Genomic DNA, 15,567 nt, shown 5'->3' on the forward strand with positions numbered 1-15,567 from the left:
TGAAAATATTTATATAAAGAGTTTATATTTAATATAATAATTAATTTTTTATATTATTAAATATAAAAATAAAGATAAAAAAATAGGGTATGCCACATAATAACTTTTAAACACTTTCATTAAGTTAGTGTTAGAATTATGACTCAAAATCCTAATGGGATTTGGAGAGAGATCTTTTTCTAATTTGAGTGGGAGAAATATTTTTCAATAGGATGGAGGAATATTTCTTATAATGAGTAGAATTCTTGTTTTAGTGTTATTCCTAAATTGAGTAGGACTCCTAATTAGATAAGGATTGGGGGAATTAACACTATAAATAGGAGAATGATAGAAAATGTTATTTGGCTTTTACCTATTGAAGAGAGTGGCTTTCAGCCTATGAAGTGAAGCTATCACCCATTGTAGAGAGGGGTTTTGCCAATTGCTGAGGATTTGGCTCTACCCATTGATAAGAGGCATTTGCCCATTGTAGTGGAGAGAAGTTTCGGCCTAAGGTGGAGTAAGGACATAGAACTCAAGAGGAAGGATTCTTGTCTATTGGTGAGAGGGCTCTTGCCCATATAGTTAAAGGCACCCTTTTGGAGTGTAGTGTTGTAATAGTAAATATATTGGGTTATGTCTAGAGGAGACTAAGAGAGACTAACTAATATATTTACTATGAGCAGTTTAATATTGTATGAGTTCTCTTGGGTGTAATTGGTTTGATGGGTAGTGTAGCTTTGAGCTTGTAATGATGATTTATTACTATTGATAGTGGAAGATGGCATGCCCGTGGATGTAACCCTATATTGAGAGGGTGAACCATGTAAATATTGGTGTTTTGTATATTTACTTTATTTCTTTGCAGTTTAAACGCTTTCACAGTGCACAACAGTTAGGTGGCGTATCCTCATGAATTTATTTTTAAGACTTGATATATATATATATATATATATATATATATATATATATATATATATATTGAAATTGAAAATTCAGTTTCAAATCATTAAAAATCAGTTTCTAATTATAATTAGAACTGATTTGAAATCAAAATATTCGATTTATAATTCATGCATTCCAATTCAATTAAAAACGGAACATGACATTCATTTCAGATTTTGCAACTGTTTTGAAATGAAAACTTTGGTTTCAATATTTGAATCTAAACAAATTCGGTTTTTAAATCAGTTTCAAATTAGAAATCAATACTTTTCGGTTTTTACTAACCTGAAACCGATTTCGGTTTCTAATCGATTTCCAACTTGACAAAATAAATAAGATAAAAATTTAGTTTCTAAATAGAAACAGAATTTCCATTTTAAATCCATTTCTAAACATCATTCCTTTCTATTTTGAAATGGAATTTCTATTTCTAATCCATTTCAAATTATTGTAATAATTTTTATTTTTTATTAATTTAATACATTATTTCCTAAAGCATATAATATATTTTTAATTTTAAGTGTTCAATATATATCATAACATTTATGATATCAGGCTATCAAATATCAATCAATATTATATATACATATCACAGTAAAGGGTTAGGACAATAATGTATTCTATGGAACAATATAATATCATAAGAACAAAACAACAAACTAATCATCCTCAACAACATCATCACCACCATCGGTATCTCTAGTATCATCTTGATGAGTAGCATTCGGAGCTTAGGCTGTAGATTGTGTACCATGCATCATTTGTACCATTATGTTCTACATCATTTGTTGCATGCAGTCCTCCAGCATCTGCTCACGTTGTCGGTTTCTCTCTTCCACTGTAGCAAGACTCTCCTTTAGAGTCGCAATAGTCTGATGCAATTATCGAATCTCTTCCTCCATTGCCTTCGATTGAGCGCGATGGAATGTAGTAGAAGATGATCCATGCGATGAGTCAGGGTAGAAAATTGATGCTTGGGATCCAATGCTACTTCTTCCCACACCCCCCCCCCAAAAAAAAAAAAAAAAAAAACCCAAACAACTTGATAATATAATGTCACTTCATCCACTGTAGGAGGGTCGCTGCAACCCTCTTGTGGTTGAGACAAGAGCTCCTTAAGTGCTAAAAATGCATCCTGCATAAAGTCAATGCACATGTTTTAAATACATTTGTCATGACGATTGAATAAATAAATTCAATTATTTACTTTTTTCTACAATTGAAAGACAAATATTTATACTTGTTCCCGTATCTTAATTGATTGTGCTCATGCATCAACCATGTCAGAAGTGCCCTTTCTAGTGCAGGTCTTATGGAAAAGCTCATAGGGAAGAGGTCTTTGTCCAAGCTAGGCTTCCTGAAAAGATAAATTGATTTTAGTGATGTTTAAAATAATGTTCGATTAAATGCTACTAATATGCAAACAGACACTAACAAAACTATTAAACGTGAAATTATTACCATTCTATCAGCGTGAATAGCATGTGAAATTGAGCCCCTAGTATTTTGAGAAATGCCTGCCCTAGCTCCTCCTATCTCACTGAGGTGGTCAGCAGTAAACTAATGGCTCTTGGCTGTGAACTCTAGGCTACTCCATGCCTCATTCCATTTTTGCCTTGTACTATCAGGCACGACAACTTTGGCTTTTCCTTTCCTGACATTACACATTAGTGCCTTATAGTGCTCTACAGCCTTATGCCTCCAAGCTTCCTTTACAAATGCAGTCACCTCTTGCCAATCGAAGTATTTTTGTAGTAAAACAAATAAAAATAATACAATTGCATTATTATGTTAATATCTTTTTTGAACAAAAAATAGGACAACATTTCCCCTTAATTTTAGACAATTCAGCATATTTATTAGGCATTAATTACACCTGTTAAAAATACTTCATATATTCTCAATATAAACAACATCCACCCCAACTACATCAGCTCAAAATAATATATATATTTTCAACATTCTCAACACACAAGCTGTACATATAACTTTTAAGCATTAATATACTTTAATTGCATTCTTTTACATTAATCGCAAATTCTCACAACTTCAACATTATTTGTTCGCAACATTCTTTTTTGAGGTTTCATAACCTATGCAAATCAATTATCAGATAAGTAATTATTTTTAAATATTTATTTTATTACCTGAAATTCATCTCAGTAAAACTCCTTTGTCTCAGGCATGATAATCTTCCAACAGTGCCCCTCCTGGTCCATCCTCTCCATAAAGATATTCTTCATCTTCTTGGCACATTACTCAGATGGATGTAACCTATACACAAGTAGATAACAAACATATTGGTTTTATGCAAATGTATCCTTTAGTACTTAAATTGTAAATGCCAAGTAATAACAATCATAAACAAAGCTAATTAATATTTAATACATATATGCCATTAGCAATCTTTATTCGTTTCATCCTTCTAGAGGTAGTAAGTGATAGGGCATCCATCGATGATATTGGTATTACCCTAACTAATTGACCTCCATGATCAGAGGTTGATCCAACTGCAGGCTCAGTAGATGGGGTAGCAGGCAGTGGAGGTGGAGGTAGAGGTGGAGGTTGTGACGCCCCTTACCCGTCTATTATATAGCCAAGCAAGAAGTGCCACATTCGGTGCCGGAGCACCCTATCTTGTCTTGTCATGTTTATTGTAAATTTAATGTCATTTAAATAAGGTAATTTATGTGTAGAATTTTTTTTTTTTTATATCTTATTTCTGTGGAGACCCGGACAGATCCTCCTCTGTTTTATTAGCATCTGGCAGGTTTCACTATCACCTGTTAACATATTCATAGTCATCTCACATATTTCCATATGAATGCAATAGATGACACTTCCTTTTGAAATCTCATAAATAGTTGTGAATGATATGATAAAAGAGAATATGAACGATACAGAGAAGATTAGCATGGCCCCTGCGCAAGGATGACACGCACAAATCGAGAAATGGCCCAAATTTTTTCAAATGTAATGGCCCGGCCCACTAGTGATATTGTCCGCTCTGAGCCGAAGCCCTCACGGTTTTAAAACGCGTCACTAGGGATTACGAACCACCAACTTATAAACCCAGCATCTCTCCCGTGTTTTGCCGATGTGGGATTTGCCTAGGGTGTTACAATCCACCCCCCTTATCGGACTCAGCGTCCTCGCTAAGGTTTGCCCCACCATTGTTCAAGGTTGCACGCGGAGCGGCTCTGATACCACAAATGTAACGGCCCGACCCACTAGTGATATTGTCCGCTCTGAGCCGAAGCCCTCACGATTTTAAAAAGTGTCACTAGGGGTTACGAACCACCAACTTATAAACCCAGTATCTCTCCCGTGTTTTGCAGATGTAGGATTTGCCTAGGGTGTTATAGAGGTTGATGCTGTGTTGAAGCATTAAAACCCCTCTAGATCTGGCACTGACCTCCCAGTGGATGGTGAAGGAACCTGAGGTTGACCTTGTGCAGACTGGTCCTGCTGATCATCCAGCTCAACCTATGGAAGTAATTGCCTTGTTTGTGAATGGGCCAATGAACCTCCCCTGCGACTGTTGCCTCGCATCTACATAAAAAATTAGATTAATTAGTTATATTCGTTCAACTCATTGTATATAATATATATGAAGTTTTCCAACAATCAGAATTCATACTTCAAGTTTATGAATATAAATTCATTAAGAGAAATACCTAAATCTAATAAGTATCACTATCATATTCATTATTATCTTCCTCATCACTTTCTGAGTCTAATTCAAGCTTCTGTTCTTCATCAACGTCCTCTTCATCAATTTCAATTAGTATTTCACTTGGATCATTCAAATATTATTGTTGATCATCATCGTTGACAATTTGTATCAAAGGGACTTCCATTTCATCTTCTTGAAATGGTTCTTCCCATTTGAAGCTTGCTTTGATTTTGCATAAGGAACCTTTCACTTTGGCTTTATTTTTAACATTGTTTTTTAACTTCCTGAGGTACCTATACCACTAACTATTTAGTCATAACAAGGTTTTTAGTTCTTCATATATTAATAGTATACAACAATATATTAAACTGGCTACCTCTCAAATGGATACATCCACTGATAATGCATTGGACCTGCAATCCATGCTTCATAAGCCAAATGCACCAGGAGATCTTCTATGGAGTCAAAGAAGCTTGGAGGGAATATATGCTCTAGTTTACATAATATCAAAGGAATCACTTCATTAAGCCTAACATATCTTCTTCTTTGAGTGTTGTTGAAGTTAACTCTCTGAAGAAATTGCTCAATTCAATCAATAAATGCCACATATTTATGGAAGCAATTCTTTGAATGCTATTAGGAGTAATCTCTGCATAAAGACATGACAGTCATGGCTTTTCATCCCAAACAACTTCCATGTCTATGCACCTACCCATGTTTGACACATAACCATCTAGGAATCTACATTCGCATAACATCATTTTTTATTGTTTTTCCAATGTGTAACATGCTTTAGGATACTTTCCTATTGCCACATTCCTCTCCAACTCAAGTCAGTGACAAAACACTTTCAAACTTCCCTTGATTTTGCATTGTCCTTCATCTTCTCTTCAACATTCGTTGCATTGTTAAAAGTATTTTCAAAAACATTTTTATCTATATGCATCACATTTAGGTTGTGGCGGAGCATGTTAGTACTCCAATATGGCAACTCCCAAAAAATGCTTCATTTCTTCCAACCCTTATTTTTTGCTTTGCGGCTGTTATTCTCATCTGCACCTGTCTTTATGACTAACATTAATCCTAAATGTTCTATTTGTTCTAAAATCTTCACACCAGATAGAATAGGGGGAGCACTTTTTTTTACCATTTTGTTCTTTCTAAAAGTAGTTTTGTTTCTTCTGAAAGAATGGTTAGTTGGTAAGACTTTACGATGATTGTCAAACCACGACTGCTGAACACCCTTTGTCGATGTGAATGCATCTGAATCTTTCCTACAAGATGGATAAGCAGTTTTGCCGGCTATGCTCCAATCAGGCAACATTGAATATGCAGTGAAATCGCTTATTGTCCATAATAATGCAGCCCCCATATTAAAATTATTCTTCTTTGATGCATCATATGTCTCAACTCCAACTTTCCACAATTGTTTTAACTCTATAATAAGGGGCTGCTAGTAGACATCCAATTTGTCCTTCGGGTTTTTCGAACTAGGGACTATTATAGTTAGGAACATATACTTATCCTTCATACATAACCAAGGAGGAAAATTGTAAGGAGTGACAATGACTGGCCAAGATGAATATTGTTGTCCTGATAGACCGAATGGTTGAAACCCATCAGTGCATAATTCTAGTATTACATTTCAAACCTCTGTAGCAAATGAAGGATAAATCTCATTAAAATGCTTTGAAAAATTATTTTCATTAGTATTAATAATAATAATCAGTGTTGGCTATTGATAAAAAAATGATATTAAAATTCTAAAAAGTTGATTTTTACTTTCAAAATTAAAAATTGCAAAAGCCACCATTTAAATTCAAAACTCAAATATTTACAATATTTTTTTTTAATTTTTTGATAATAATAATAGCTTATTTTTTATTTTAATATATAACACATTTAGAAACCGACAAGTATTGGTTTCAAATATGACCTTCATATTTAATAACACTTCTTTAGTTTTTGAAACCGATAATAATCGGTTTCTAATTATTGCAATTAGAAACCCAAAAATATTTGTTTCTAATATGTTCTCAATATTTAATAACATTACCAAAATATTTAAAATCGATGACATTCAGTTTCTAATAATTGAAATTAGAAACCAAAAAACATCAGTTTCTAATGTCTTCTTCACACCTTATAACACTACCTTAAGTTTTGAAATCGAATGAAATCGATTTCTAATTAATGACATTAGAAACTGAAAAGCATAAGTTCTAATATATCCTACACAATTAACACTACCATAAGGTTTGAAACTAATTAAATTCAGTTTCTAATATGTCCACTACAAATACATTTAAAACCGACTACATTCATTTTCTAATTCATGGCATTTGAAATCGAATATATTGGTTTCTAATATGTCCTCAAATTAAAAAATACACCTTACATTTCGAAACCGATGATATTCGGTTTCTAATTATTGGAATTGGAAATCGAAAAAGCGTCGGTTTCTAATATTCCTACACTGCTACCTCACTTTTGAAACCAATTATAATCGGTTTCTAATTCTTGGTTTTTGAAAATGAACTTATTGGTTTCTAATATGTCCTCACAATTAACAATACTCTTTAGATGTTGAAACCAATGAAAATCGGTTTCTAATATGTCTTCACACTTTATAACACTACTTAGCTTTTGAAACCGATAGTAATCGGTTTCTAATATGTCCTCTACATTCAATAACACAACCTTAGCTTTTGAAACCGAATGAAATCGGTTTCTAATGAATGGAATTAGAAATCAAAACAAATCGATTTCTAATATATGCTCATTTTTATAACATTATCTTAGTTTTTTGAAACTGACTGTAATTAATTTCTAATGGTAGGAATTTGAAACCAATAGTAATTGGTTTCTAATATGTTCCTAACTTTTTTATTATACTACAGAATAGTTTGAAACCAACAAAAGTCGATTTCTAATTTCTTGAATATAAAACTGAATAAAATTCCATTTTAGAATTCGGTTTATGATTAGTTAGTAATTTGATACTAAAGTTGTTGCCAAATTTTGGCGCGTACTTTGGAAACGATGTATTTCTTATAGTGTGTGTGTATATATATATATTATAATGTTTTAGTCCTTAAGATTGTATTTTGAATAACATTTTAGTCATATTTTTAAAATATATTAGTTTTTAAACGTGTATACATATTTGAAATTTAATTTTTTTATGTAATTTTTTTATTAAATTTTATATATCACGTCATATTACCACTTAATTAATAAATAAAAGGTCCATTAGATATGAAAAATTTTAAAAATTATAGTATTTTAATAAATATTAAATTTTAAAAAAGTTTAAAATAAAAAATAATTTAAATTTCTAATCATTTGCTTTCAAGAAAAAAAAAAAAAAAAACAATAGCTAACATAATCTATTAGATAATCAGTGTAAATTAGTTTTCAAGTTTTCAGTTAATCTTTGACAAAAAAATGTAAATTTAGTTAGAAATAAAATACAATGCTCTCTACTTATTACTTTAGAATTTCTTTATTTTTTTAATTTTATAATATTTTCATTTTACTTTAAATATATTAAAATTTTCAATACTCAATTAAATTTTATTTTAAATATTTAAAAAATATTAATTTTTTCTATGACATGCATCGTATGTTATTGTACTTGTTGTATAGACTTGTGACTTAATTTTTTTATATATCATTCTTTATTAATTTTTTTATATATGTTATAATATTATTATTGTATTATAAATAATATATTTAATTATTTAAATTAAATATTAATTTTAATGTTATTTTTATAAATTATATAAATAAAAAATTTATTAATTTAAGAACTATTTTTTTATTTGATCACAATTTTGTGAAAGTTATGTGTTATTTTATTAAAATTCAATAACATACAATATTAACTTAATTATAAACTTAAATATAATATAATAAAAAATATAATAATAAGTTTTAAAAATATAAATAGGAGAAAATGTTTAAAAATTAATAATAAATTAATAAAAATTGCAAGTTAGCTTATTGATTGTATTCGTTCGAACTCTGAATTTTACATTTTTAAGAAACATGCATGTTTCATTTGCCTATATTTATTTTTTATAATTAAAAATAATAGCTAGATTAATATGAAAGAAAATTATTCATAAAATTAAAAAAATGATAATTTTTAAAAAATATTTTATAGTTTAGTGCATTAGTATTATAAAATTTTCATTTTCATTACATTAGTATCTTAAAATTTTATATTGTAATATTGTTTAATACAAATAATTTTAAAACTTATTTAATATATTATTTAATAATCATTTTTATTTTTTAAATTATAAAGTATATTATATATGTTATAAATATATTATAGATTAAAATATAAATATAAATATAAATATAAATTTAATTGTACATTTTTAATTATTTCATAATAATTATATAATTAATACTCTCAAGTAGTGAAATTGTTTTTCTTTCTCCTTTTCGTTAGTGAAAAAAGAAAACAAATCACATTATATGTCAATATTAATTAGGCTTGGGTCCTATTGCATAAAAATAAAGTGTTTAACTTTAAACCATTACTAATATTTAAAAAAAAAAATAACTACAAATTTATAATAAATAAAATATTTGTCATTAAATATGATTAGAATTTCATATCTATTGATATAAATAAAAATTTTATTTAATTAAATAATTAATTTGTGATAATAATTTTATAATTATGTTAATTAAATAGTTAATTTTTTAATAGTAATTTTATAATTTTATATTATACGTTTGTAAATATTTAGAAAAATTAAAGAAAATAAATTAGTAAAAGCGAGATTCGAGGTTATGGGTGTTTATTAATTTAATTAGAATAATAATTTTTAATGAATTAATGATATTTATAGAATTAAGAATATATAATTGTAATATAATTCTTGGTACAAGTAGGATTACTATTAACATAAATTTAAATTTTTAATTTATATGAATTATAGTAATTTTAGCAAATTGAAATTATTTATATAGAATTTGTATAAAATAACTTCTCGTTGCTGAAAGTATTAGCAGTAATATGTTGTTGCTAAAGATAATTAACCACGGATTGATTTGAATAGCGACACTGGCCGTAATGAACGATCATTGTTGTTCGAGAACAAAACAATCAGACTAGGGTTTTGATATTACTCTTCACCTAAAGTCGTAACTTCGTTGCGAAACCTTTGCTATCTCAAGAATAGCGACTGAACACGCTCAGCTATTTCGCGTATTATAAAAGAAATTTTGCATTGCTATTTATATTATTAGCGACAAATACATACATTTGTCGCTATAGATACATTTTTATTGATATTTTCATGATAAATCATAAAGAGTATTTTGGACAATTCTAATGCCTTTCTTTCTTACATTAACAAAATAATATAGATAGCTTTCTTATTAAGTATGGATAATTGTCTTTCTTTTTACATTAACAAAATAATATATTCAATCTTAAATTATCATTTAGCACATTTTATATTAAAAATTATTTATATATTAAATTAAAGTTTAGAGTTTTTTGTAATACAAATTAAAGTTGAGGGATATTTGTGGAACATCATAATAGGCATTTTGGGCAATGCCAATGCCTTTCTTTCTCACATTAACAAAATAATATAGTTAGCTTTCTAATTAAGTATGGATGATTGTCTTTCTTACAATACAAAAAATAATATATTCAATCTTAAGTTATTATTTAGCATATTTTGTATTAAAAATTATTTATATATTAAATTGAAGTTTAGGATTTTTTGTGATACAAATTAAAGTTGAAAGATGTTTGTGGTACATCTATTTAAGTTGAGAGATAAGTGAACCATAAGTTAACTTGCAGATCGGTAATAGTAGGTTATGGGGATTTTAGTGATATTCAAATTAAAGTTTATAAATTTTTATGATACAAATTAAAATTGAAAAATACCATTGATATAACTTCTTTAGTTGAGGAACACTGAATGAAACTAACCTAGCTTTTTACTCAATTACTATTTTAGATTGCTAAGCATGAGTTCTATTTATGGGTTTTGCCATTAAAAAATGATTCTCTTTGTTGACTCTTTTTAGGTCATGGGTTTTGTTTATGGGTTCCTTTATAAAATATTTATTCTCTTTGTTGACTCTTTTTAGGTCTTTGTTTCTGTTATACTCCTTGCTCTATTTAATTTGCTGACTCCAACGTGTAAGTGATGTTGGGTTGGTCTATAGAGGTAGAGCATTAGAGTTAAAATGGAAGATTATGAACATTTAGCGAAGTTGAGATTTCAAAACAACTTTTTCAATAATCCAATCTCTTGCTAAGAATAGGGTATGCAGTTTTTTATTAAACCAAAAAATCGAACCAAACCAATTTGGTTCAATTGATTTAGGTTTTGGGTTTAAACTCTTTGGTTCAGTTTTTAATTTTTGATAAATTTAATTTTCGAATTGGTTCAGTTATTTTTATCAAAAATCAAAGAAAAACCAAACTGAATTGAAAGTCCTAAACTATGTAGTTTTGAACACCTATATATACCGTATATCAATAATCTTTACCTTAATCACTCATAGTCCCTATCTTTGTTAGCTATCCTCCTTCTTCTTAATTACTTCTTTCTTCTTATTTGTTCTTTCTAATCTCTCTACATGAAGGCAAAGCTGCATATTTGAGGTCTCATATGAGTCATCTCTAGTTTGAGGTCTTAATGTTGACTATCAATGGATACTGGGTTGCTCAAGAGAGGAGTTTCAATTGACGGCTCTTGTGTTTCAATTGATGGTTCTTGGGTTGCTGCTAACTATGAATATCTCTAGATTTGTGGCTTATCGATTACTAAGGTGAAGGGTTCCATCAACGGATGATAACTACCAGGTGCCATTTGGGAGACTGGGACCTCCTCTACAATCACTCTCTGCCTCTTCTTTTTTCTTTTACCATTGCTAGCCTCTGTGCTTGTTTGATATTTGATATTGTTTTAGGATCTTTGATGTTTAATCTTTCATGTTTATTTTTGATATTGTTTTGGGATTATTTAAGCATATACAAATTGCAATTGATAAATCATTTTGTACTTTTTGTGCATTTTGTGATTCTGTGATTTTTCTGGACTCTTGTGAGAGAATCAAAATCGATGCAACTAAATCAAACTATCAAATCAGTTTGATTCAGTTTTTGTCTCTATTCAGTTCAATTTTGATTGATAAAATTTCTTATTTTGGTTTTGCTACTTCAGTACAATTCAAAACAGAATTGATTGTTTGCTCTCCCCTAGCTAAGAATGTTTATCATAAATTGAAGAGAGGGTTGTTGAAATAAGATTCCTACTATAATTTGGGCTTCTAGTTTTTCATTTTAAGGATTGAATTTGCATTACTGATAAAATTTTCTTCTCTTTTGTTCATTAGGAAAATCAACCCATATTTAATAAACCAATAAAAGATTTTTTTTTTTTGATATTTTATTTTTTTAATGTCTAATATGTGCATGTATTTCACTCCATTAAATTTGTTAGAAATTGTACCTAAATGGGCTTAAATGAAAAGTTATGAACTTATTGAGCCAAAAAGTTCGTTTGGGATGTATTTAGACATTGATAAAAAAGTACAATGACTCATTTGAGCTTTTTTTTTTCTTGTTACATTCTAAGAAAAGAATTCAGGAGCAAAGGAATTCAAAGAAGAACACGGGTTAGCCATGTTCTATCTAAACTTACATAATCAAACCGTGTCATAAAGAGTTGAAGGAATCTCGAGATCTTAGATGTTACACGGTGGTACCTGTGTTATGCTACACTGCCATGCTTTTGGCCATGTTAATCACACTCGGCCGTGTTTCATGGAAATTAAATTCAGTGTACAACATAGCCTGGCTGTGTTATATGGCCATATTAGACGCCTACTTCTTTTTGGAAAGCTTGTTTTCCTGTTTAGAATAGGATTGCTCTTTTTAATTGAACTCTTTACTTCCAAATTAATTTTTATTTGTAATTTTTCTTAGTGTAGGACTACAAAACTCTATAAATGCCTCTCCATAAACATTTTTTGTACACTTTTGAATTAGATTTCCTAATTTCTCCATAAAATATTCTTGCTTTATATTATTTTTTTGTGTTTAAGGTTGTATTATACCTTATTTCTTTTTGGAGGATTCATTCATGTGATAATATCTTTGACACTACATGCTACATCATAATGGATTTGGGATTCCTTCTTTTATGTTTCAAGTTGATTGGTAGCTTGCATCAAATAACTATGACATTAGAAGCATCAACGGGCTTTTTTTTTTTTCCAAAAAATTGCATCTTAGACAACCTTAGTTGTAATTTTACTTAGTTTAGGACCACAAAACTGTATAAATACCTCTCCATAAGTATTATTTGTAGACTTTTGAATCATATTTCCTAATTTCTCCATAAAGCATATATATATGTGTGTGTGTGTGTGTGTGTGTGTGTGTTAAACCTTATTTCTTTTTGAAAGATTCATTCACGTGACAATATCATTCACGCAACACTTTGTGTCATAATAGATGTGGGATTCTTTTTTTTTTTTTTCTCTTAAGTTTCAAGTTGATTTGTCGCTTGCATCAAATAGCTCTAATGTTAGTGGCATCTAAGAGCTATTTTTACAAAAATTGTATCTTCAAAAATCACCATTTAAGGGTGACTTTGAATAATATTTACTATAAAGGGGTGAACTTTGTTGAGTTAGAAGAGAGAGGAAGCTAACCACCGGTCATAAAAGCATCCAACTAATAAAAAATAATAATAAAAAAAAGTAGAATCATTGAAAGTGAAAAAAGAAAACATTAAAAAAGTAGCTGGATGCTACTAAGAATAGTGTCTAGTTGTTGGATGCTATCCTAAGTAGCATCCAATTACTTTGATAATTTTTCTTGTCACTTTCTTACTTGTACTCACACCCAGATAACACAATTCTCTCACTTTTATTCACACCTATACAGTAAAATTATTGAACAACTCACAACATGATATAAAAAAATAATTATAGAATATTAAAAAAATTTAAAAATACGAATATTATTTATAAGTAAAAGTTTATTAACATTAGCATAGAAAATTAAAAAATCACTATAGTGAGTGAATAATATTAAATATTTTATAAATATTTAAAAGTTGTTATTATTTTCTATTTATTAATTTAATAAAATATAAGACAATGATAATTGTTATTTGAATTTGCATAAATGAATAAAAAAATATTAATAAATAAATTTTGAAATAAAGTTATTAAAAATAAATGAGATGAGTTATAAAAATTAAATTAATATTTATGAAATATGAAATTAAATAATTAGTTGATAATAGTTAGCGTCTATTAAGTATTAATCAACGAATCATATTGGAGACAAAAACGTGATAATGAGATAATAAAATATAAATAAAATAAATAAATAAATAAATAATTCCATTAATTATTTTGATATATATTGAGATTTAATCAATTTATTTAGTACAAAGACAACAATCATCGAAAATTTTGAATAAAAATATGAAGAATTAGACAAATGTATTATACAAACAAAATACATGTAATTAGTAACAATACAAAAAAAAAAAAAAAGAATAATGTTAAAAAATATCAAGTGCCACAACCTTCTTTGTATTGCATGACGCAAAACATTAACCAACCTACTTTGTTTGTGATGTTCTGTGTGATGTTGCAAGCCAAGAGCATCATGCGTCGATATTAGCTGAAGTTCAGGTCTGTTTGTTTTATGCTTAATTACTAATGCCAAACATCTCAAATACAGTAGGTGGTACAATCCTTTGCGTCCTGGAATACAAAGGAGGCGATTAGGCCGTGTCACTCGATTATTATTTTTTATATTCAATTTATTTTTTGTTTATATCGTTATTAGTTACATGCGCGTATTTTGTCTGTATAATATATTTGTCTAATTCTTCATGTATTTATTTTAATTTTTTGATGGCTAAAAAAATTGTTTAAAACTTAATTAATTCAATTATTTATTTATTTTGTTTTTCCTCCATGTAATTCATTCATTATTATTTAATAAAAACTAGCTATTATAAAGTAATAATCAAAATCATATATTATTAAATATTGAGACTATATTTAACAATTTTTATGCATTACTTTATTATTTTATTTATTAAAATTACAGATTAATTTTATTTTCATTTATTTTTATTTAATTTATTTCAGCAATTATTTATTAATATCTTTTTATGTTCATTTTTATTAAATACAAATCTAAATAACGATTATCAAAATTTAATATTTTGTTAAATTAATAAATAATAAATTATAATAATTTTCAAATATTTATACAATATTTAATATAATTCATTTACTATACTGATTTTATTACTTTGCTACAATAAATATTAATCAATTTTTACATTTAAATAATATTTGTATTTTTATATTATATTTATATTTTGTAAGTATTAATTTTTTTTTATATCAGATAATCATTTGAATAATAATTGCTTGGTGTATATGAGTGTTTGAAAAAAAAAAATATAAAAGTAGGTAAACATTATTTTGAATAACGTTGCATCTATATGCGTCCTAAGGTAGCGTTCGGCAGCTATACGCTTTCTAAGGTTGCCTCCAACAATTAGAAGCTGTCCTGAGTAGTGTTTAATTACTTTTTAATTAATTTTTTTCACTTCATCAATTCTTTTTTTTTTTTTTCTAATTTTTCGTGTGTTGGACACTAACACGATTAGTCACTAGCTCCTTTCTCCTCCAACTCAGCGAACCTCACCCCTCCTCCTTAACCTACGCTTGGTTGTGCCTGGACTGGAGGTAATTAGGATTTTCCAATGCTTATCTTGAACTTTTGCAGGCAAGCTAGTTATGAGGAAACATCTGCATCACATCCATTAAGCATCAACGCAATAACAGATCAAAAGTAATTAAGCAGGAACATAACTAAAGAATGGGCTACTTCTTTTGTTGTAATCAGCATTTATAATTCTGCATAGGTAGGCTGGAAA

At 28.4% G+C, this 15,567-nt stretch overlaps 1 pseudogene; it reads left to right on the forward strand.

Annotated features, from left to right (window-relative positions):
- The first annotated feature begins 3,779 nt into the window (after nucleotides 1-3,779).
- Nucleotides 3,780-3,891, forward strand: LOC131182610 (U6 spliceosomal RNA; annotated as a pseudogene).
- The last annotated feature ends 11,676 nt before the right edge of the window (nucleotides 3,892-15,567 follow it).

This window comes from Hevea brasiliensis, chromosome 8 (genome assembly GCF_030052815.1).
Source record: "Hevea brasiliensis isolate MT/VB/25A 57/8 chromosome 8, ASM3005281v1, whole genome shotgun sequence".
In the NCBI taxonomy this organism is placed as follows: Eukaryota; Viridiplantae; Streptophyta; class Magnoliopsida; order Malpighiales; family Euphorbiaceae; genus Hevea; species Hevea brasiliensis.